The sequence below is a fragment of the Falco rusticolus genome, chromosome 6 (assembly GCF_015220075.1).
Source record: "Falco rusticolus isolate bFalRus1 chromosome 6, bFalRus1.pri, whole genome shotgun sequence".
In the NCBI taxonomy this organism is placed as follows: Eukaryota; Metazoa; Chordata; class Aves; order Falconiformes; family Falconidae; genus Falco; species Falco rusticolus.
Genome location: NC_051192.1, coordinates 41534810 through 41558911, shown reverse-complemented (window position 1 = coordinate 41558911; position 24102 = coordinate 41534810). Strand labels below are relative to the sequence as shown.

The 24102-nt window shown below is 44.8% G+C and overlaps 1 protein-coding gene across 1 annotated transcript in view; it reads left to right on the top strand.

Moving 5' to 3' along the window:
• Positions 1–787: 787 nt before the first annotated feature.
• LOC119150376 (T cell activation RhoGTPase activating protein) overlaps positions 788–24102 on the top strand; it is a 36682-nt gene continuing 13367 nt past the window's right edge. The window contains exon 1 of the mRNA XM_037392876.1: positions 788–820. The gene's annotated coding sequence lies outside the window, so the exon portion shown is untranslated. The remainder of the gene's footprint in view (positions 821–24102) is intronic.

The window sequence follows — 24102 nt, the reverse complement described above, 5'->3', positions numbered from 1 at the left end:
GCCCTGTAGGGGTGGAAGGTTTCTTACCAAGCATGAAGGGCAAGCCATTTCCTCTTGGAAGAAACACCACAGGACCTTTTCATGCTTCCTCTGTGTGCAAAGCACCAGCAGGCACTGCTTTCCATGGCAGCTCTGCCCTGCCCTGCTGGCTGTCCCGGTGTCAGCTCCCATTACCTCCACCAGCCCATGGAAGAAAGGTCAGGGGAAAGCACTGAACACTGGGCAGATTAACACCTGTGGGAAAGAAACCAGGCAGAAGGAGTGAAAGCAAGCAAGAAAATACCTCCCCCGCTCAGCCTGACAGGAGGTCCCCAGCCCTGTATTTGCGATGGGTTCTCACCATGACTGGGAGAGCGGGAGGATTGCTAACACCAGCACAGAAACTGCATGCTAGCCCCCGTGCCCTGGGGAGCAGCAGCCCCTCCGAAGGCCAGACCCACACCCAACCACCTCCTTCATTGCTGTGTCTCATCAGCTCCAGCATGGATGGTTCAAGCAATCACAGTCTCTTTTTCTAAAGCATCTTGAGAGCCTGAATCACTTTTGCACCCGGGACTCAGTGGTGGCAGCCCATAGGCTGCCTGGAGAACATGTCCCTCTCCATATTCCTGTTTCCTGGAGTCATCTGGCACTGGCTCGCACAGCCCTGCTTTAGCCACGTGCCTTCAAGTCCCTCGTAACGCTGCCAGGGAGCCCCTTTTCCCACCCTTGCCCCTTGCACTCAGTTGTGTCCAGGGGAGACCCTGTCAGTGCCTGGGCTGCAGGGTCCCCCCTAGCCAGGAAAAGCAAATCTGTGCACCTGCTGGCAGTGGTCTCGAAGGTAAGCTCCTCTGACTTGAGGCAGTGGGAGGACATTGCTGTTCTGCACAGGCCCACTTCAGTGCCCAGAGCTGACCTAGGTGGGACTCCAAGCTAAAGCCAGAGAGAAGCCAGGCTTTATGTTTCAGGCAAAACATTTCAGGCTTAGGAAAGTTTAGCATTTTCCTTTTCCACATTACTTCCAGTCCCCTTGTGCTGCTGATTTCCTGCCTGCCTACGGGAAACTCGCTTCATCCTCCTCTTCAGCATCCTCCCGGGGAGGATTACTGAGATTTATGGGTGAACGAAAAGCGGCTAGGAGCTGGGTCCTGTTGTTACCCCAGTGCAAGTGTAGTTGGCATGTACTTGTGCATTGCACTTGTGCCAGTGGTGACAGGCACCTTTAAGAGCAGGAAAGATGAGCCAGAGGGCTGTGGGGCCATCCCAGTGCTATGACAAGCCCCAGAGCTGAGCTGAGCCAAGTAACACTCATCCTCCTCTTGCTCAGTTATGCTTGAAGCAGTGTCTGTTCCCTGACAGAGCCTTGGGTGCTCACTTAAGCTAGGCAGAGCTGGGCAAGTCTCATCTCAGCAGGGTGAGATAGCTCCAGGTTTGCATGGAGATCAGCATCAAACCGTGCCATGGTGTCAACCTGCATGGGTTATTTCAGCCACCAGCATGAATGGATCCTGAAGGTTTCCACCCACTCCCCACTTGGGCTCCCACATTTGCAAGCTTTTAAGCCCAGTCATGCAGTCATTCACTGCCTCTACTGCCAGGCAATCTCCTGCTAGCCAGGCCCAGGAGTACTTAGCACCCAGGTTAAGCCAAGCATGGGAGCCTGCAGCCTCGTATGGGTGCCAGGGACCCAGAAAGGCTCTCTCCTTAAGAAAACCAAGGTCTAAATGGGTAAACACAACCAGATAGTTCTTACTGCATGACACCTACTACTGCTACTGTTTCTCCCATCCACACATCACCTCCCACAAATGGCACCTTTTACTTCAGTCTCCACAAAACTGGTTAATAGTTAAATGTCACCCAAAGCAGAAAAACCTTTGCAAATCTGCAGCAGCCCTGAGCTCCCTGGTACCACGCAGCCGGCAGAGCAAGTGAGGGCCTTGGGAGGAAGCACCGGGTATGGTGTACGTGGGTGTGCTCCTCTCATTGCACAAGAGATGGGCGTTACTGGAGTATCGTTCATGTTTCTTATTCCACACGTGACCCTGTCACCTGCTCTGCAGAGGAAAAGACATGTAACAAGTCACAAGCGAGACAGGGAACAAGCGGACAAAGCTGCAGTTGGCTGATATAGGAGAACCTTCGTACACCATCAAGGTGTGCTTCACACCGTATTGCTCTGATTCTGCTCTCTTTGAGGTTGCTGAAGATTTGAGTGTTATCTTGTCATGGGAACCAGGTGTAAATGAGGTAGAAAATACATCTGTGCTGCTTAACCTTCCACGAGAGAGGGCAGACTGGAAGGTGCTGTGTCTTGAGGTAGTCTCAGCCCAGCTCACTGGAGGATCTGTGGCCACGGATGGACCCAGGGTTTGCCGGAAGCAGATGTCCTTGCTGCCCTTCCCAGGGCAAGTGCAAGTCTCTATAGGCCATCCAAGCCAATGGAGAAACCAGGTATACTGCAGATAAGCCTGCATGTTTGGATTTTATATGGAAACACAGCCCAGCTGCTGGACCTGTTACATCAATCCTCAGCCACTAACCTTGCCTCCTCTCTTGTCCCAGGCAGCAGTCACATATCACTGTCCACTGCTGAGAAGCTAAGTGGCAAGTTCCTAGCTTCCCATTACATATTTCAAAACTCAGGCACTGAGAAAACCAGGGCTGCGGCACAGTCACAGTGGTTCCCCTGCTCCACACGTATTGGTGGATTAACGAGAAGAGACCTGGCTGTGGAAATTAGCCCCATTAATCTGCAGCCTGAGGCAATGCTTCTGGTTTTGCATATGAAAGAAATGGCATTCTCTGAGATTTCTCATAACCAGTGAAAAGCAAGGGAACTGAGGAGCTCCCACTGGAGGATAAAGCGCCTCCTTGGTGCTTTCCATGCAACCCTTGTCCATCAGTGGATGGGCAATTTCATTTCAAATCAGTTATAGCCATCAAAGCAAAATGCCATTTGCTTTAAGGTCAAAATGAAGTCCCACTGTGTTGCCCACCTCTGGGCAGAAGGAGGGATTTAGTCAAACTCATTGCATCTATTTCTTACTGAACAATATAATCGAGAAAAATAATATATATATTGCCAACTATTGTTTTTGTAAGCCTCTTGTACTCAGCCTGACCCCACAAAACTCATCCAGGAGGATGCCTTAGCCCTGTCCTCTCTGTGTATCAACTGTATGCAAGTCCTTTACTTCTTCAAAATGTTCTTGATCAAAATGACTCATCTCCTCTGTGAGTCGATCTGTACACTGTGTAACTATATCCAGGAGATTTCCATGTCTCACTAATTCAGGTAGATGATGGAAGCTGGGACAGTTGGCTTGTTTTAAAGCCTCTTTCAGCTGTTTATTGGCAAGACAACCACTTGTAAGGAAGCTTTTATACACTCAGATCTTGGTGTGACCTTTGGGTATATCAAAAACAATTAGCAGAAGTAAGGAGATTAATTTTGCCTTAGAAGGGTGTTTGAAACAATGAAACTGAAGGACTTCCAACACACTGTTGTCTGTATTTTTTAAAGGATCTGGAAAGTTGACAAAACTGCAGAAAGGTCCCATAAAAACTGCTGCAGGGTTTGAGAAAGCTCTACAGCGCAAATCTGAAGGATATCAGCCCAGATAAATTACTACAGGGAAGATTAGGAGATGACTCAGAGTATGGGTGTGGATTCATTCATGTAGAGGAAATGTAGAGCTGCCACAAGAGGCTCTTGAAAGTAGAAGAAATAGACATTAGGAGAAGTGGTAGCGGTACAAGCTGAGAAAAATAAAATGTGGAAATAACCACATTGTTAGTAAAGTCATTATGAACATTTGAACCATGGTGAAGAAAATATCAAGCTAAATGGTGATCTCTCTGCTGAGATCTCCAATTTGAAAGGAAAAGCTTTTTGGGTGGTGGTGGTGTATGTGTTAACTAAGAGCAGAAGTATTGTAGTCAAGCATGCATTGCTGACTGGGCTCACTCCAAAACTAACCAGCTGAAATTCCATTGTGGACATGCAAGCAGACTAGGTGATTTCATGGACTCTCCTGGCTTTGTGGATGAACCTATGTGTCCATGTTACCTGTTTTCCTGTGGAAAAAAGAAAAAATCACTTTTCTGCTTGACGTTCCCTCATCCTGCAGTCCTCACGTGAGCACAGTTTCCATCAGCCTCACCAAAGTGCTGTTCACATCCTCTGCAAGGCCAAGGCCAGGTCTCACTCTTGGCCCTTCTGGCTCACATCATATCTCTGATGTGCCAGTTCCACTGCTTCATTGCAAAAATAAGGGTTCAGCTGCAAGACAGGAAAAGAATAAGCAGCTAAAAGGGCCCAAACACATCCAGAGGCATTTAAAGAGACAACTCCTCCCTTTCTTGGGCAAGCAGCAATATTTAACTACAGCCAGCCACACTTTGCTCTTATCTGCAGTTGTAAAGTTGACCCCGTGGTGGCCCTCGATCGCAGCCTCCCAGAAACCCAGCCATGAGCATCCATCTCCCCTTGGCTAACAGCAGCAGTAACCCTACTTCTACACAAGAAAACGTGTACACAGATTATGCCTCACAAATATCAAGTCAAATGGATTTTCTTACTTCTTATACTTCTCTTTTTTTCATATCATATATGAAATACATGATATGAAAAAATATATAATAGCTCCAAAAATAATCCCTGAAACTCCCCTACCTTAAGTATTTTTTGAAAAATAACAAAAAAAACCCAAGAAACTCTCCAGTCAGTTATAAACAAATGACGGGAAAATCCTGCACCTGACTAACTGTAGTACTGTGGCCAGGCTTTGTCTTTGGGGATTTCCTCAAAGTTCAACTTCTGCATGAGTGAACTAAGAGCCAAACCAAAAGCAAAAATCGGGCTGTGCTTGGAGACGGGCGAGACGGGTAAATCTGCGACTCCACTTTTACTGACCTACACCAGAGAAAATAAACAGGTCTTTTTCGTGCTGGCTTGAAAAAGAAATTTGAAAGGGGCTTGATTTCTCAAGAACAGCTGCTCAAAATCTTATTTTTGGCAGGCTGCTGGGGACTTTCTTGCTGAAAGTGGAAGAAACGCAAGAAGCTGACTCACATTTCAAATAGTTGGTTTTCAGCCGAGGAAACCTTACTTTTTCAGTAGCATTTTATATTCAGTTAAATTTTTCATGATGCAGAAATCATTTCCAAAACAGTTTCAGTCTTCCCTTCATTCTGCACAGACAGAAATCTAAGCTATTTTTCCTCAGGAAATTTACCACTTTGACCCTGACAGGGGCTCACCGTGGAGCTGGCTTGGGGGGCAGCAGAGTCGGGCAGCACCCTGCTCCCTAACCCCGACCCTGCATAATGGGCATGCCACTGCCCCTGTCCTCCCCCCAGGGAAACCCACCCCCATGCTAACTTCCGAGAGCCTACTTACGCAGACCTCCAGGCTATTATGCTTAGTTCATTAAAAGATGCCCCAGGAAAGTGGTAGCAGGTACCAGATCCCTTCAAACTGGTAACTTCCTTGCATGGACCCCAGGTACCTGCTGTGCCCAGGCTACAACCTGCTCAGGCAGAAACCTGGTCCCTCTCTCAGCTGTGGTGCCCTGATTTGGTTGAGCCCCAGGCGTGGCACTATAATAAGCAAGGTTCATAATAATCCTGCTAATGGCTAGATCAACAACATCAGAGTCGATCAAGCGTGCCCACCCCCAGAGCCCAAACCCAGGCTCTCTATATAGAACACACTGACACAGTAACCTTTCTTTATACAAAACAATTGACTGTTTTTCTAGCATTTAAGCATTCGTCACTGGTTTTCAAATCAGCCATCTGATGTTTCCCGATTTATATATAAAGGGCACAAGCTTTTGCTTCAGGAGAGTCACCTGCACAAAGCCTGTGCTTGAGGAAGCCGTTGATGTCCACCACCCACCCTTTCACGCCGGCGGTCAGCCGGGGGCAGCTCTCCTGCCTCCAGCGCCACTTTTCTGGTTGGGCTTCTCCATTCTGATCTTGGTAAGACAGTTTGTGGTTCAGATGCTATCTAATGAGCAGGTCCTTCAAAACAAGTGGAGGTGAGAGAGACAGCAGCTCTGTTTGTTTTAAAGAAGCTTTGAAATATAATAAATCAGGAGGATACTAAAGGCAGAAAGGGAAATTCCCTGGGCAAGCTTGGTCTGAGGGGGACTGCTAGCACAGCTACAGGGAAGTCCACATCGCAGAAAAAGTTAGGTCCATCTTTTAAATACATTTCATCAGCTTCACAGATCATAAATGTTCCCCTAGACTCTGCTGGGTAAGGTGCTCATTTCAGGGTCCCAGCTCTTGTGTTTTTTAAGCTTCACAGCTAGAGGAAAATGAAGGAGGCTAGGCACCCTGAGGGGAGCAATGCTTTTTAAGCCCGTTATTCTCACAAAAATGCATCAGAAATCTCCTACATTGTGTAGGCTGTTATTCAGAAAATGCTGCCACTCTCAACAAATGCCAGCTGGATGCATTGCAATCTAGGATGTAAATAGAGCTGGCTTTGACTTTTAGCAAAGCTTTTGCCCAGTGGACCAGACAGCTCTCTTGTAGCAATAGAAGGAAAAGTTTTCTGGACCCCAGCAGGCACAGAATAGCTTTTGAAGTATGGTGTACCCTGGTATCTGGTGTTTGGTTTTCAGCTGGATTTTGGGGTTGGGTTTTTTTCCTGCAGCTGTTCTGCATGCATGCGTCTAAACTCTGTGTGGCTCATACACGTAGTAAAAATGATCACATTCTCCTCCTGCATCCCATCCAGGTAATTGTGCCATGTATTTGGAAATGCACCACAAATCAGACTAATGTTCTTTTTCCTGGCAGCACTGGAGGAAGGGACTCTGTGCTGCAGGGCCCAAAGGCTTTGCTTTTGTTCTTAGAAAGACCCTCTCCTCAGGTAAAATTAACAGCCCAAGCTCTAAATCCTAGTGGGGGAGAAAACATACCAGCTTTCCCGAAAGAGTGTCTGCTACAGTCTTAAACTGCAAACACCCCTGGACAGTCTTTCTCTTCACACAGGCAAAACATTCAGCCCATGCACAGGTCAGCCAGCCTACCACATTTCATTGACTTTTTGCTTTCCTCCTACATTCAAACAAGTTAGCACTTCTTCATAAAGCCCACACTTCTTAAATTACTCAGGGGGGAACTTAATATATCAGTCTGAAGGTCTGGGAAATAATAGGCTACACCTCCTGATGCAGCCTCAATTGCAATATATTGTCATACTGATGGACAAAGTGCATCTTGTGTTTCCCATCAATGGTACTCATTTCTGCTGAGAAGTGACTTATCAGAGAGAGCTGACTGAAAAAGAACAGAAAGATCTAAATGTATTCCTATCTAATTTCTTCTCACAGTCAGTTCAGATGTAGTTTTTAATTTCCATTGTTTGGGGTACTTAAAAAAGTTTCAGTTATTGTATTAGATACACTTCCCAGCAGAAATTCCCCTACATAATACCTATAGGCAGAATTCTTAAAATTGATTTGCTGCGTCACTTTTGTGATCCTACAGTGCAGATCTGGGCTTCTTTTTCTGCTGAAAAGCACACAGAAAAACAACAATCCTTCCTGGTTCTTTGGAGTGTTTTTTTGCTTTGTTTTGTTTTTTTGTTTTTTACTGGTAAAGTTACTGGCAATTGTAAATCTTGTCTTTGTTTTTCTTGGCCCCTTCTTGGGTGACAAAGGAAGGTAAATGGTAACTCAGCAGCTGACACTTAAAGGAGAAGAAAGACTGCACCTTTAATGGAAACATTTTCATCTACCTTCTTTAGCAGACCATTAAAAAAGTATAACTTTAAGGACTCTTCCTGGAAAAAAGAGAAATTAAATCCAGAATTTTGAGTATAAACCCATTCAAGCATTTTTCGTCTTCCTTATGTTGCGTGAAAAGACTAAAGCAATAGCAGAAGACATCAATTCACTTTTTTAGTCATTCTTTAACATGACTGTATGGTGCTTTACAAGGAAAAACCAAGATAAGGGTCTCTCTGGATATGACCGAGAGAACTGAGTGACATGAAAAGCATAGGCTCCAGCAGAGAGAAAGGCTCTTTTCCCTTCAAGGACAGCAAGCTCAGAGTTCTGCTGCTACAACTTAATGCAAAAGGGCACCATATGTGTCGCAGCTTGCATGGATTAGACAAACATTTGTTAATTGATGCTATTTTGGAGGGTAGAAGATGCCCCAGAAGAACACTCTGGATTCTTACCAGTAATCTTTCCTTTGAACACTGCTTTTCTGCCCATGGGGACAGAAGGTGAAGTACTGGTAAAACTGAAATGGTTACCAGTGTGTTAGTCCTGCTTTTTTTAGGGAAACAGTTTCTAATGAAATAAGGACCTAAATCAGCCCTCTTCTATATTTTTTTCTGAAGAAGAAATAAAATTAATAAACTAGGGGCTCGGAAGAAAAACCTTCTTATAAAGGCATTACAATTGCAACCATTTCTGAAGCAAGTGGCATCCTTTGGCATTAGAGATAGAAACCTGGATTAGGCAGCTCGTGAGCCTGATCCAACCTGCTAATGCCTATGTTACTATGTTATATGTACACTGTTTTTCCTCAGTGAGATGGCTGAAGCTGAAAATTCAGCTCTGTTCAAGGCTTCCATGAGCTGCTGAGTATTTGGATATGGAGGTAGCTGTGGTCATCTGTAGGGGCTTCCCACCACCACAGGTCTTCACAGATCTTGGTTTCAATTGCAACTACAAGCAGAAGTTCCAGAATAGCACAGGAAAGGATGTTCCCCAAATTGTTTCTAAAATCAGGAAGTAGAAGAAAGCTGGTAAGACTTCCAGAGCTAATAAAAGTGATAAGCCTCATTCACAAGGTTTGCCATTCTTATTGAGTGCTTCTGCCATCCAGATTTTTTGGGGCTTTCCCATCCTTGAGTATATTTTAAGTACAAAGTAAGGGGACTATGCGTGGCTGTTCAGAGAACCACAAACTCTCAAGACCAGCCTACACCACAGAAGCCTTCAGGTTGTTTGAGCTTGTTGCTTGGGGATTTGCTTTGTAGACACCTCACCGCAATCAGCATGGAGAAAGGGCAGGGCAGCCCCTTACATGGGCATTGTATATGTACCAGAACCATTATGGATGCAAATTATAAATTCAGTCTGCAAATCTGCCCCAGGTGTCTGATTTTTTTCCAAGTAAAAATGACAGAATTGTGCAAGCACACAAATGCTGCCTGTCTGCGTATATGGATGTCTGTATATGTAACTATGCATTTAGTGGGATGGATCTTCTTGTCTTTTCTTTATACAATGCATTTTTATAAGGACACAAAATAATGCTCAGATAGCTCTGAGCCTCTGGCCAGCCTCCCCAAAATTCAAGTTTTCTTGTTCAATTTGGAATAACTAAATGGACTAAAAATAGCTTGTTTAGTGAAATATAGTGACTCACTTCAAAAGCAGAATCCTGCTTTATCACCATCAGTTCAGAGCAGTGGCTGGGATGTTGTCTGTAACACTGGCTGTATATCCAGTGTCATCTGATAGCCCTGGAAGACCTTCCCAAGTCTGGGAGCACCGTCTGATTTCAGCTCCTTCCCAGAACAGAGTGCACAGGCTGAGAGGACAGGTGGTGTGTGGAGAACCAGTTAGAGCTCCCTGACCTTCCTCCTGGCCCTGAGGTTTGGGACCTGCCTGCAACAGCTTCCAGGTTAGAAAATACTTGCAAAAGACTCTTAGTCCTGTTAAGTTTCATACTCTGGAAAGATTTGTTTGGCTAACCTCCTCTGCTCTGCCTCCAAGGGTATCTCTGTCACGAGAACCCATGATAAGATGCCACATATGGCAGAGACAAGAAGCACTGAGAGGTCTGTGAGCTGGCTAGCAGTGGTCCCAGGGACCAGCCAGCATTTGAGGAGACCTGAAGAAGAATGAGGCCACCTCAGGCATGGCTTTTCCTCACCTTGCAAAGCCTGTCTTCTCCATCAGTCTTTTGTCCTGCAGGTGGGGAGGATGGCAGAGGTGCTGCTGTTCTAACCTTGCAGCCAACTGAGGCTCTCATCTGAGGGCATGCTGAGGTACCTCAGGAACATGTCAAGACAGATAAAGTGCCCCAGTGACTCAGGCTGATAAATGCAAATGGTGTTCAGCCTATTTAAAGTGCAACAGGCGTGAGTGTCAGTGGCATGTCACAAATTTTATTTGTATCTGGGCTAATGGACACAGGTTTTCTCATGTGTATTCTGGTCTCTGAAGGACTGCAAAGGCTTGAAGTCATGTGTGAAATGTTAAAACTTCCAAGTGAAAAATATGAAAAAATAGCTTGAAGTCACCCAAAGGTGGTGACAAATAAGAGTTTCTCAGGGATCCAAGAGAAGAGATTTCCTGGCTGAATGCTAGTTGTTGAAGCATGAATGTGACAACTGTAGGCTTTCCTCTGTGTTACCAGACAATCTGAAACCCCACCTCTGACTTTTTCAAATATACTGTGGTTTGTAATCACTAAGTACTCAGCTACTGCGGGGATGACACAAGTAATGTCATCTCAGCACTGAGAGAAGACCTAGTGGGGCAACGATGACCAACATGTCCCAGAAAATGGGGAATTCTGGTCATGGGAATGAGCAACTCAGCAAAAGACATGCAGTCACTTTCAAAAGAATGACACAAGTGAAGCCAAGTCACTTGACTGACAACAAAATTAAGACCTCCTTTAAAAGAAACTAAGCATGTCTGAATTGTAGAAAACTTTTATGCTTGCACAACAAGCCACTAGGCACTGAGGCAAGATACCAGCCAGCTGCCATGGATCATGTGATACTGTCAGTCACATGAACCGTCTTTGCAGAGAAAATCTCTCTGATGTGCCTTTTAGACAGTTACTCAGCAGATCAGCTGCTGTGGCCCTTGTGGAAGGCTATCTGTCTTCCCCATTTTGTACCATTATGTATTCTTAAATCCTTGTTCTCAAGAGTCATTAGCAGGGCTAAAGAGAGAGACAAGCAAAGGCCCCCAATCTCTGTGAGGTGAGAGTGGGAAAACTTCTACCTTTCCATAATCCAGTGTAGATTGTTTAAAGTCTAAAAATTATTATACTTGGTCAGATTAAAGGGACTGGGTTTTCCCTGCTTGCTTGCTTATTTCGGCTCAGGGAAGTAGACCCCGCTTCTAGTTTATCACCCTCCCACATGCAAACAAAAAGCATAATACCTCAGAACCTGCCAGTTTCTCTCTGTGGACAAGGAGGGCATGAAGAAATGTCACCAGCAATTGTTTTCTGAATGCACAGTGGGCTGAAACGTCCTCTTACAAGCACCACTATTCCGCAGCCTTCGCAGGAGCCTCTTCCTGACACATGCCACCACAGCTGCAGACCTGCCTCTGATCTCATTCCTTTTTTACCTTTCTGCCTTCTGCTTGGTCAAACTGGAGGCATAAACCCAACTGCTGCCTGGGCCTGGGAGTGTTTTGCACTCACCATGCCCTAGGCAAAGCAGGGGAGAACACAACTCAGAGCATCCCCAGGTGGCATGATGGGAGCTTGAAGCAGCTGTTACAAAACGGTCAGGAGAAATCAGATGTGGGAATCCCAGGCTGCTTCTGTCATAAAGGAGGCATGGGAATGGTACAAACCCATGCTGCTGGAAGGGTCTTAGGTGAGCAAAGAGCATAAAAGAGCAGAGTGAGAGCTATTGCTGGGGAGAAGAGTTTAAGAGCAAGGTGCTACTGTTATGCGAGCTGTATAGGCAGAAGGAAAACGGTGATGTTATTTCCTAAGAGCTGCACAAGGAGAATGTCTTTATCAAGAACTGAAAGGAGCATTTTTCTATGAAGAAGAGCAAGAAGAAGTTTTTATTCCATCTCATTTTATTTCTTCATCTGGAAAATACACTCCCTCCAGTTTTCCTCTTACACTGAAGGAAACGTGCTACCATTCATGTTGTGTATGCTACTCAGTATGTACTATGTGTTTACCACATGCATATAGTGTTGTGGGAAACAGCAAACATCTGAGCCTGTGGTTTAAGCTCCTTTATAGTCAACAGGGAGAAAGTGGTGGTTCCAGTTGCAGAAGCTCTCTGAGCTGTCTTAGGTTCCTACTGTAGGACAGGATTCCTCTCCATGTAGACAAGCCTTGCTCTCTCTCCGGACTATGGAGAGAGTCTAGATGACTAGCTTGGATGTAGATGTGTCAGTTTAGACAGAGAAAACAGCCAGTGGGTGTTATGCCCACTGCACTGACAGGCATGTCTCACCAGTTCCTTGTGATGCCCCCTTGGACTGGCTGTGTCCACTCAGTCTCAGCTTTTGACTGCATCCTCTTTGGGTGAAAGCTGTTATTTTGTGCTGTGTTTGAACAGCACCTTGAGCAATGAGGGTTCAGTCTGTGCTCCTTCAGCAAACCCCTAGTGTTGCCACATGCAAAACTGATTATAGCCATCGTCCCAAAAAAATAAAAGTATGTTTGTCTCATGATTTTGTGATTTCAGTGTTGGAGTACCAATGCTAGTGTAAATGGCGGGACGGAGGGAAAAAATAGAGACATTTGTCATAGGTCAGAATCTCTGGCAGTGCCAGTCAACATGTCGCCACAGCAGTGACTGCTGCTGATTTCTGCCATCTGAGACTCTGGGCCTTCATTCCCAAGGCTCTGACTTGGTGAAATGACTCTCCCGGAGATAGTTCCCATGGTTGTTCTAAGAAGGCAACCTAGAAGTTAGTCCCTGCTGCACCCCTCCGCAGCTGTGGCACAAACTTCTGCCTGACACACAGGCTGGATTTTGGTGAGCTGTGGGTTGTGTACAGCAAGCAGGCAGCGTTCAGGTGTGAAGAAGAGAAGGAAGTATTCATCTTCAGATGCAGTAGTTCTCTTATCCTTGTGTGGCCCACCAGCTTCCCTGTTGCCACTTTCTGGTGAATTTTGGTGACATTTCACATAGCTGTGCGGTTGTATGCCATAGCATTCATCTGCCATCTTATGTGGGCTAGCTTAGGCTTGTGTCAGAATGTGGGAAGTGAAAGAAGAGGCACCACCTTGTATTTAGACCATGACCACATTGTTTTGAATTGATCTTCTCCCCTTTGTCAACAGATCATGCAGTAAACATGCAGCACCACAACAGTGAGGCCAGGTTTGCAGGAGGGAGTGTGCTGAGAGGTGTGCATGTGTGGACACATGGAACGAGAAGGACATATGTGCAGGGTGCGTCCTTTGTGTACTCCTACCAAGAGGAATGAGGTCACTCTTGGTCACAGGACACCACAGATTTACTTTCACCTAAGAGTTGTCTAAACCCAGTTAAACACCAGTAAGCACTATTCCTGTTAGCAATCCTGAATTGCAGGCTGTGATAGCTCTGGAAGAAGTAGATGGCCTGTAAAAAATCCAGACCACCAACTGAGTTCTTTTATTTCTTGACAGGACTCACCAGTAAGTGGCGACTAGACAAGATGTAGAGATCCAGGACTGAAAGGGACTACCGTAAAGACACATTCTGGCTTCTTTGTGCCAGACAAGCTTTAGCCATTTTATATTTCTCTGCTTTTAATCTGCCAAAGAAAGAGAACACTGCCTCTTTTCCACCTCATCTCCTTTGTCCATTGCAACCTGTGTGTTCCTGGTGGAATGGCAGCCTCTAGTTAGAGATACCCAGAAGTAATGGAGAGTTCCTTTTTGGGCAAGTGTTTTTTGTACCACTGGGACATGGCCCTGGTCTTGGCCTCCAACATCCCTTCCTGTATGATCAGGGAGATGACCCCCCACTATCTGCTCCACATTTGCTTCAGAATAAGCAAGCGAGAAGAGGCATCTCACTCCTCTGAAGTATCATGAGATCAGGTGTAAGAGGCACTTGAGGCCATCACCTACCCTTTACCCAGTAGCAAGCTGGGGAGACTCTCTGAAACTATCTGTGGCTGTCAGAGCAGAGCCCAGATGACAGATCAGCTGTGGCTTGATGGCAAAACTGTTTTCACTGACAAGAAGTCCCCACAGTATAGGAGAGGATAGGATAGGATAGGATAGGGCCAGGTGCTGACATGTCAGATCCTGTTACCAACCCTACACAGTCTCTGCCCCAGCTAAGAGAGGAATATGCTGATTTGGAAAAGCCCTGGTCACCTCCCTTGCACATTGCCATGACTACTCTGAAGAAGAATGCTGGCACTGCAGCCCTGGCAGGCATTATAAGGGTACAAAGATACTCCAGATGAACAGCAGCCTTTCATTCAGCAGAAGTAAGAATGGGAAAATGGAAAGGGAAAGCCCGGTCATGTGGCTATCCCATGTAGGAGCAGAGCTCCTTCATCCTGGGGTGGGAATGCTGGTGCAGGCACATGCAGCACCAACAGTGCTCCAGGAGGAACCTACAGTCTGTGCTCAGAGCTGAAGGGGAGTTGGGATTTAGGCTTGCTAGCCCTTGGTGACTGACACGCAAACCCATATCTCTGTGGCCTCCTTGGTTCCTCTTCCACAAGGAATTTCCAGTCTTTTCAGATACAGGATGATGAGCTGGGTGAGAAACACTTTACCCATCCCATGAAAAATTTCTGAGTCTTACAGATTTTCAAAAGAAATTTCTGTTCAGATTGCACAACGCTCTATGTTCCCAAAGTATTTCCCAAGACACTGGAAGGGAAGATTAAAGAACTGCACTGAGAAAAACAGCAGCAGGAAAATCAGGCTAGACAGACAGTTAATGTCAGTCACAGACCTACCAATATTGGGCCACTTTCCTGTCTTTTGTTGCAAACTAGTAAAACAAAAGTTAAATTCAGTGGGTGGATTTTAATCGCAACATCATTCTCTGTGATGTCTGTTTATGGATATGTTGAGCCTCTAAGAAAAACATCTCCATAAAATGCAGAAGTAACCGTCCTTTTTCCCCTCTTGTGAAACATATTCCATGAAATCATGAGGGAAGTTATCTGTCTAGTGAGAAATCCATTTCCAGGAAAAAAACATCAGGTTGGATGGGTCAAAGACAAGAGATATTGAACAGTGTGGAGGGGAAACATAATCACAGAAAACTGTGTGGTAGCTGCATAGCTCAATGCAGAAATAAAAATGTGCTAGAAAACATCACATGGGTTGCAATGACATGCATTCAAAATGTTTGAAATAAGAAAGAGGAGAATATTATTTACATTTATCTTAAGCCCACTCCTTATGCGTTCATTTCAAACCCAGAATGACATGTGGATCTTATGAAAAAAAAATAAATCTATGTAGTCATATGACCAGAGACATTATGAGAGCACATGGAGTCAAGGCAACTACCATAGGTTTGCCCATCAAACCATAAAGTGGATACTTCCCAGCCACTTCCCAGCTTGACTTGGCAATCAAGGTAACTTTTTTTCTTCAATTTAATTTCCCAGGTCTTTATGAGAGGGAAGCCAAAGACACCTGCTCGTGTTGTTAGTGAGCCTGAGTTTGAAAGCTGGGGTTCCCAAGCCCCTGACAAGGAGAATTAGCTATGTTTATAAATCTGAATGGAAGAAAAGGAACAAACTCAGCTTAAGCCAAATCCAGGGAGACGGCCATAACTGGACAGCATTCCCACCAAAGTCATAGATTCTCATTCTTCTATTTGGGATAAAAGTGTCCACAAACGGGAGAAAAAAAAAGAAGAGTGAGAACTGATAAAGACAGCCTGCAGCTACATTTCAGGAGAACCCTGTCCTTCTTGTTCAAAGAAAGCATGATGCGTAGCTTTTCCTCACTGTCTTCAAGTGGCTCTACAGAAACCCTGCAGACCTCTTCTAGCCTGTCTTCCCTCTTGCCAGTCTCTGCTGTGGCTTTGGATCTGTCTCCCAAAGGAAGAACAAATGGAAAACCAGGTATAAACAGCTGAGCAGCTGGAGGGCAGGTTCTTTCTGCTTGTCACTTTTCCTGTCCACCTTCCATGGGCGTCTCTGACCTCCATGCTTACCACTGCCCTCAGCTATGGGCACTGCACTAGTTGGGTAACATGGGAGTGATCAGAGCTGCTTGCTCCTCACTGAGCGCTCTCTTTCATCTACCCAGCTTCTGCCTGTCATATGTAACTTTCACCGGTATCTGAACTTTCACCAGAAACTGCATTTCTTACCCCACCCTACCATCAGACCATGGTCTGAAAGGAGAAAATGAGAGAGAAAAATAGAAGAATACTGTATCTACATAGATATTAAAAAAATATTTCGTTCTGGTAATTATTACTTGGTATGTTTGTCTCCTTGAAGATGTCAGCCAAATGTCCTTGCCACAAGCCTTCCCACTATGCACCAGCTGAAGGGTTTGAACCCTTTGTCATTGTAATGGTTGAGTCCAAAAATAAGTCACAGTGGCTTGCACCAAGTGCTGTCTCAATATTTGCATCTGAGGAGTCAGCCACTCCTCACCCAGCATCTCTGTCGGCTGCTGCCCCGCCTCTCATGGGCCCAGGAGCTATGTGCCAAGGGTACAGGTGGAAGCTGTTCAACAGACTAAACCATCTCCCTCCTCCCTGCTCTGTTACAGCCCATTTGACAGCTGTCAGATGTTCTCAGCATGGTGGCTGCTGTTGTTGCTGGATTCATACTGATGGGAACTTTGCCTTAAGTGTTCCTGCTTTTAGCTGTTATTTGGACACAACAACAACATGTTCCCAAGGCAACACAAGTTTGGGAAGGTCTTTGACAATGTTTGGTACTTTCTACCTCCCCAAACGCCAAGCGGACTTCAAGAAAATAATGCAAAGGTATTTGTATCATTCTGTAGCTTTCCATATGCTGACCAGCAAAGACACTGAGAAGGTTTGCGGGTCCTTCAGATGAAAGGTTTTAAGATTCATATATAGCAAAACCAGGGACCACAATCTATTCCCCCTTGAAACATCTTTACCCCCTTCTACAGAGAGCTACAGTCAGCAGGTACATTGAAGATTTGTTACTAGCTGCTCTTAAGTTGAAGCATAACCATTCCTGGAGGTGTTGAGAGAAGTGTGAGCATGCACACACTCTCCTGCAGGACAGCTGGTTAGCAGGAATCAGGTTAGCCAGCATTAATGGGGTAAAGCCCAGTGACAACTAGGGAGTCTGTAGTACAAATCAGTTCTGACATGTGCAAGTGCTGTCACCCACAATCAGCTGATATAATAGGATGGTTTCTTGGTTTTCTCTACACTTTTGTTATTCTTGCATATCTTAGGGGCACATCCAAACACCTCCTGAATTCTTGCAAGATCTTAGCAGGATTCATATTTTACATTTTGTATTATAACACTACTTATTAAAGAAAAGGAAACCTTCCTCATTTTCCTGTCATGATGCATATCACTTTTAATGCATCAGATTTGTGGAGAAGGAATGGCTTCTGCCCATGCACAAGATCGTTAGCATGTCAACGTCCTGTTAAAGGTTTGTGCAGCATGGCATCATGGTAAAGATGTGCCAGAGGATCTCAGTGATCCAGTGCCCAGTTGCAGTAAAGCAAATTGCACGACAGGAAACAACTTGCTGTGGCCCCATAAGTTAGCCCAAGGCAGAGTTCATTCAGAGCAGAATTCCACTAGGGACACAGTGAGATCTCTTCCTTCATAAAATTTTGTCTGGTAGTAGATCTTTGAATCATACTAACTTTTTTAGAGATGAGTCATGGACTAAAACTTGATTCAAGTACCACTTAGAGCAACTCGTCCCTGAATTCCAGCTTTGCAGCATTCCTGTGCAATATTTCTGTGACAACTCAAATCAAATTTTAGATGCTGATCTCTTTCCCTTTTCTCTCTGTGTCCCCAGACTTGGCATTCCAGGCAAGCACCCTGATATTAAACACATCCTCTGTAACGATCAGGTGCAGCCTAGGTCATGCTTTTACCATCTGTTTTCTGTAGAAATGATTTGGGGAATGCATCATGTAGACTCTGTATCTCCTTTTGCTGGTATTGAAAATAAAAGGGATCACAATGAAAACCACTGGCCAGGCGCAGGGTAGTTTTCTCTCAGCTATGCTGAGTGCACAGCGGTCATGAAGAAGAGCAGACTGAAAGGAGTTACACCTCACACTGCCAGAGCCTGCCCACCCTCTCCCTGACACTCACCTCATCCAAAATCTGCCAAGGCACTTGTTCCCAACTCCTATTTAAAATCAGGGTGGGTAGGTGATTAAAAAGGCAATAGATCCTGAAGTATCTTTGAGGATCTGGTCCTTGGCTCCACTTCCTCACCAGAGCGCTCGGCAGTATCTCCCCAGCACAGCGCTGCCCGCAGTCAGTGGGGCCTGCTCCGGCCTCCCTCTGCCGCAACGGCACAGAACTCACGGCAAAGAAGATAAAACCCCATAAGTGGGCAAAAGCTGTTTCCATCCCTCTTCTCTTCTAAGGAACAGAGACTAGGGTGGTACTTTGACCATATAAAGTGTAGCCCTCATACATATGTATCACTGTGAAAGAGTCTGTGGTGTCTAAATTCTGTGTTCTGAGGACAGAAGTTTTTATTAAAAGTAATAGGCTATTTCCTGACAGCAGGCTTTTATAGATGTTCTCTCATAAAGGCACAATCCCACACCAAAAGCCTGGGACTTTTCCCCCATTTTTGTTGTCACTTATTGCTGTTTAATGTTGAATGACACCTAGATCAGAATAGTGGCATTTTATACCTGGGGTGCATGGAGAGCCAGGCTGCAGGAATCGGGCCCTTTTCAGTTATACCTGCACGGACGCAGAACCAGCCACACAAACCACTGCAAGGGAAGGCATTTTTGGCGGGAAAACTCATTCTGCAAAAGTAGTGGTATCTTACACATCAAGAAAAAGAGAACCAACAAAAACTGTGTTTTGAGGAACTAAAACCAGGATCTGCTAAACAACAGTAAAGAATGAAAAAAGAGAAGGAAGAGAAAAAACCAACCACAGTGTCTGACCTTAATTTCCTTTTAGAGGATTACCGCTGTGTGAGACATTAAGCAACTACTTTCAAGTTGATGAAAGTTTTGGGTTTTTTCAATCAGTACAACATAATTCAGCATTCAGAAACTAAACTGGGAAACACAGGCATCTTTTTTCCTTAGTTTCATTAAAATCACTTTATCTACACAGAGTACTGGCCAAACCTCAGCCAAAATTCTCTAAGGTAAATTAAGCAAAAATCACTAGTTGACCAAAGAGAAAATATTATTACTAGTTGTTATTGTATTCTCCCCACACGTTAAAAATAAGTAATCTTTGGGGTATAAAATGGGCCTTTGTCTCTTGACCAGGTACCCCAGTGCACTGAAAGTGGAAGAGGGGAATTTCAAGCTCTGAAGTGATACATAAGCCCAAATGCTATTGATTTTCATTTGCTTATGATGACAGTAGAGGAAAGGGACCAGACTGGTCACACTGATGAAAAGGGATGTTCTCTGGCTTGTCGTTAGGATAAAGAGCAAGAAGTCTACCTCCTTACATATATCCCTCCAGTCACCATCCCAGTGTTTTTTTAAGAAGAGTAAATAGGAATTTTCTGAAAATCAGCTGCTACCTCTTATCTTCAGCACTTCTTGTATACTGAAAAGAAGTTCTTGTATATTTTAACAGCCCACCAGAGATGTATTTGATGACAGAGGCACACCTTGGCACAGGCCTTGCTGACAGACAGAATGGGCTGTCCATCTAACCACCTTACACCCTCCATTTCCTCATCTTTGTAGCTCAAAATCGAATGTAGGTGAATGTAGTCACCGAAGCCTTATCTGAAAATCTGAACATACTGTTCTGGGAAGAGTGGAACCAGCCGTGTGACACTTCCTGCAGGCTGTGTCCTTTGTGCCCTGATCCACCTCCCTGCAAAGAGCTTGATCTCCACCATGATTATATGCCATTTCCATCAGGCACACCCAGAGCTATGGGCACGGTGGCTGTGGCACACATGCTGATTAGCCACCCAAAATTGTTCAATGACTCTTTCTCAGGTAAAAAACCTCCCACCACTCACTGATTTCCAAAATGCTTGTAGGAAATTCACTGGCTTCGGGAAGAGTTGCTCACTTGCCTGTTGTGACTGAAATTAATGCAGAGACCAGAAGTTACTGGGGGTCATAGAGGAGTAAAAAACACCGGGGAAAAAAGTGCAATCACATATGCCTTGCCTGTGAGCCCAGGAGCCCAAGATTAAAAGCATACGGAGGATTAAATCCACTTAAATCTGGTAAAAGTTCTGCATGGCTAAAGGTAAAGAATTTGACATAGGAAAGTAAAAAATAGAAGACAAAGAATATTGTGTGTGAGAAGTAAAGACACCAGTGTCTTAGAGAGCTGTGGGCTGGGGGTTTCTGAGGAGGTGCCACGGAGGCCCCACAACCCCATGCAGAAATAGACCCTTTTTGCTAAGTGGTCTTGCAAACTGTCTTGCTGAGGATGCTACGAGCCTCTTTAGAAGCTTGAGGGTACACAGTGGTTGCAATGACTGCAATGCCATGTGTCCCTTCCCAAGCTCACTTTGAAGGAAGTAGCTCCTCAAAGAGCCTGTAGACACCATTCCCATGATCTGCTTGATGTTTAAAGGGTAGCCGCTGCTGTGACTGTGCTGGAGTCCCCACGTCACATCCCTTCTCAGAGGTCAGGCAAAGGGAGGGCAGTTCATGCTCCGAAACATTTTTATTACAGAACCTAGATAAAATGGTTAGTTCAGTTACAATATTGAATGGTTATTTCATTCAGAAGGTCATATTTCCTCCCAATAATAAGCTGCATGCTTAAAATAAGCAAGTATTTGGTCTGGCCAGAAAGTGACTGTCGCATTTTGCTGTGGTAAGTAGAACCGCAAAGACCTTGAGGGACACAAGTAATGCTCAGAAAATAACATGCTGTCCTCACAGATGATGCATTTAAAATACCTTCATTTGTCAAAGATTTGCCACTAAAGCTAAAATTAAGGTCTTCTCTTTGCTATGTGGCACATATAGGAGATGGAAGAGGCAACAACTGCCAAACTCTTCACAGGGTTCTCCTGCATGTACCACTTCTCACCAAAAGATATCAAAACACCTTATGCAGTGCAGTGACCTTCTGTTTTCAGCACATTATTCATGAGAAACTGAGGCAGAAAGAAGGCAAGCTACCTTTCAGATGGTGCGTGAAAAATCAAAGGGCAAACCCAAAGCACCTCCTGGAGTTAACGCACAAAACCCCAGCACAAAGATGCAATTACACGTTTTGGTTAGTCTGAAAATTCCCTTATTAGGGGGATTACTGAGCACTGTAGGTTTGATGAGTAAGCCTGTTCAATCGTTAGACTTTTTCCATGCTTGCGATTTTTGTTAGGATTTTTCCTTTAAGGTCAGTACTGAAATATTATCTGCATTGTTTATTCATGCCAGTCTCACAGTTAACGACAGGCTTACATTGCAGCACACTCTCACCCAAAGAAAACTGTGGGAATGCTTGGTTATGGAAGCAAACAGAAATGATGCGGGGAGAGGGACAACCACCAGAATGTAGCACAGGCCTCTCAGACTCCTCTTCTAGCACATCTGGCTCTCCTAATACAGCACAGGCAGGAGTCAATTACAGTGATATGTTGAATTTCAGTGCCTGAGTTTAGCAAATCTTTTTGCTGAGTATAGCATTGGAGGTGACTAACTTATAGCTATAATAATTCCAAGGGGTTATGTTTGAAAGATACATTCTGGGGATCTGTGTACAATTCAATAAGAATAGGTACCTTTCCTTGTTACCTACCAAATGGAAGTAGGACCCCCTTGCAAATGTACCAGCATCTTAGGTTCGGCATAACTTACAGGAAAATGAATGTTCATTTTTACTTTGAGTACTAAGTTCAGTTAAGTTACCCAAGGACAGGATCTGTTCATGGTGTTGCACAAACAATACTAAGATGCTCTGTAGCAATATGGTTTTTGGCTTACACAAATGTTATAGCAGTGGCTGGACTGTACATCTTTTGGCTTAGCATTTTGATATCTTATGGTGCCTAAAGGTAAAAGGATTCAATCTCTCTTTGAAAAGACCCTTCCTGAGGTTCTTCTGGGTTGCCTATCTTATCTCAATAGGTAACCATGTAACTGATTAATGTATCTAGCAAAATTCAGAGCATTTCTTCTCAACTTGTCCTTAGATTGAAGACAGGCGCTTCTTTTCAGACCTGGGGAAGGGTTTTGCACCTACATCAGTTGGCCTGGTTAAAGATATATCCTCCCTTGCAAACATTCTTGCTAATAAGGCCGTTCATGACTGCAAGACCACACACAGTGACTGTTTTCAAAGAGAAAAATCCCAAAGAAACATACTCATATGATAAATGGGAGAAAAGGTAAAGCTCAAACAAAGCACAAACAAACCTTTAGAAGGAAGTGGAAAGGGAGAACAAAGTCTTCTGTTTGAGCCTCAGACACAACTGAATGGGGAAATGGACATGGTGGCATGCAGGCTACCTTCTCTACATACTCCTCATTGTCATCTCTGTGCAGCCACTACAGATCTGAAAGCAAAACCAGGGTTCAGAGCAGGCACACAGGAGTGGAATAAGCAAACGCAGTCATAACAGCACCTGGTCTGCATGCCAGGAGCAGTAATTAACGGCCAACCTTGCAGGAACACAGGCCTGAACAGAACAGCCTGGTCTTCAAGCCAAGCCCTCTCCAGCAATGAGCTGATATAGCTGAACTCAGTCTCAAAAGCAATTTTTCTTTTCTCCACCCCATTCTCGCTAGCAGGCTATCCCAGGTCCTGCTTGCTCTGGAGGGTGGGAATTCCTCTCTTATTACCAGCCTGGAAGAGTCACCATGCTTTTGCAAACGCAGAGGCAAGGACTAGCTGCCCCAGTTCCAGGCGGGGCAGCCCTCGGTGCCCCCCAGTTGTGCCAGTCAGTGCTGGTGCCTGAGGCCGGCTTGCCCTGCCCCACAGCAACTGTGGTGCAACACACATCCACTCTCCGCATGTCCCCTCCACAGCAGTAGTGGCGGTTCTGTTTGCGTAGAGACCTTGCGGTGCCCTGTGGCAGGAGGCAGAGCCCACGCCACAAGAAGCATTTGCTTTCTGAAATCCTCATAAGGTAGTTGTGCTTTAAAATGGGATAGCAATACAAAAGTGGAGTGTTTATATAAAACACTAACAAGGCAGCAGTTGCTAGTAGCAACAATATGGCAATCACCAGCTAATATGGAGATGTTTGTTTCAAATTTAGCATCTTGATTTTGACAGGTGGCCAAAACTTCACAGAAGAACATTTTATTTTGCTGTGTGTGGATGTGCATGCACAAGGACAGGGCATGACAGCAAATAACTCTCCCACAGTACAGGGTCAAATGTGCTCAGGGGAGTTTAATCGCAGCCAGCAAAGTTGCGCTTGGAAGGATTTACTTTGCCTGACACTGCTTTTGCCTGGAGGGTGAAGTCCAGGTGTGTTGTCATAAATGTTCCCGTTCGTGGTTAATTTAGTGGTTACTGGCAGTTCTACTTATTGCTTAGGAAGCAGGTACAACACAGGAATGACAAACTCACAGGGCATCACTATGATGAAAAGTTTGGGAACATACCTATTGTATCACTGGGGCTTGGAGGGAGCCAACTTGAGGTGAACAATGGGGAAATTCCAACTACTTCTGGTTCTTCCACCTGGGTGCCTACAATGGCCAGCATGTTCATGGCCATGGGCGTTTGCTATGCCTGGAGCAGCTCCTGCTATACCAGGGGAGTTGTAAGGTCTTGCCATTCCTGAGCCTGACTTTCTTTTCTAGTTTTGTATCAATGGGACACATATACAAAACCCCCCAAAATTATGCTTGGGCCAAATTTTCTTGGTCTTATTCCAGACTGGCTTCTAAGCCATTGGCAGTCTGCAGATCATCTTTTATGTGAAAATGAGATGAACAATGCCTGAAAATCACATGCAAGTTACAATTCAATGTGAAATCCAGGTTACCTCTACTTTCCACTGATTCTCATTTTGAAATCTTTGATCATTTTGATGCTGAAACTCAAAGCAAAACACAAGGTGCAGAAGCAGGAGAAATACAAGCCTAAATCAACCAAAATTGAAAAGAAAACATTTGTATTAATCCTGAAAAGCAAAATCAAGATTCACACCTCTCTGGATTCAGTAAGAAATGTAATCCGTCCATGAGAACAAATGAACTTAACAGAAAAGCACCATTTCAGTTTCTGATTTGTGAATGAACAACATGAAGAAGCAAAATAAGTGAACAGCC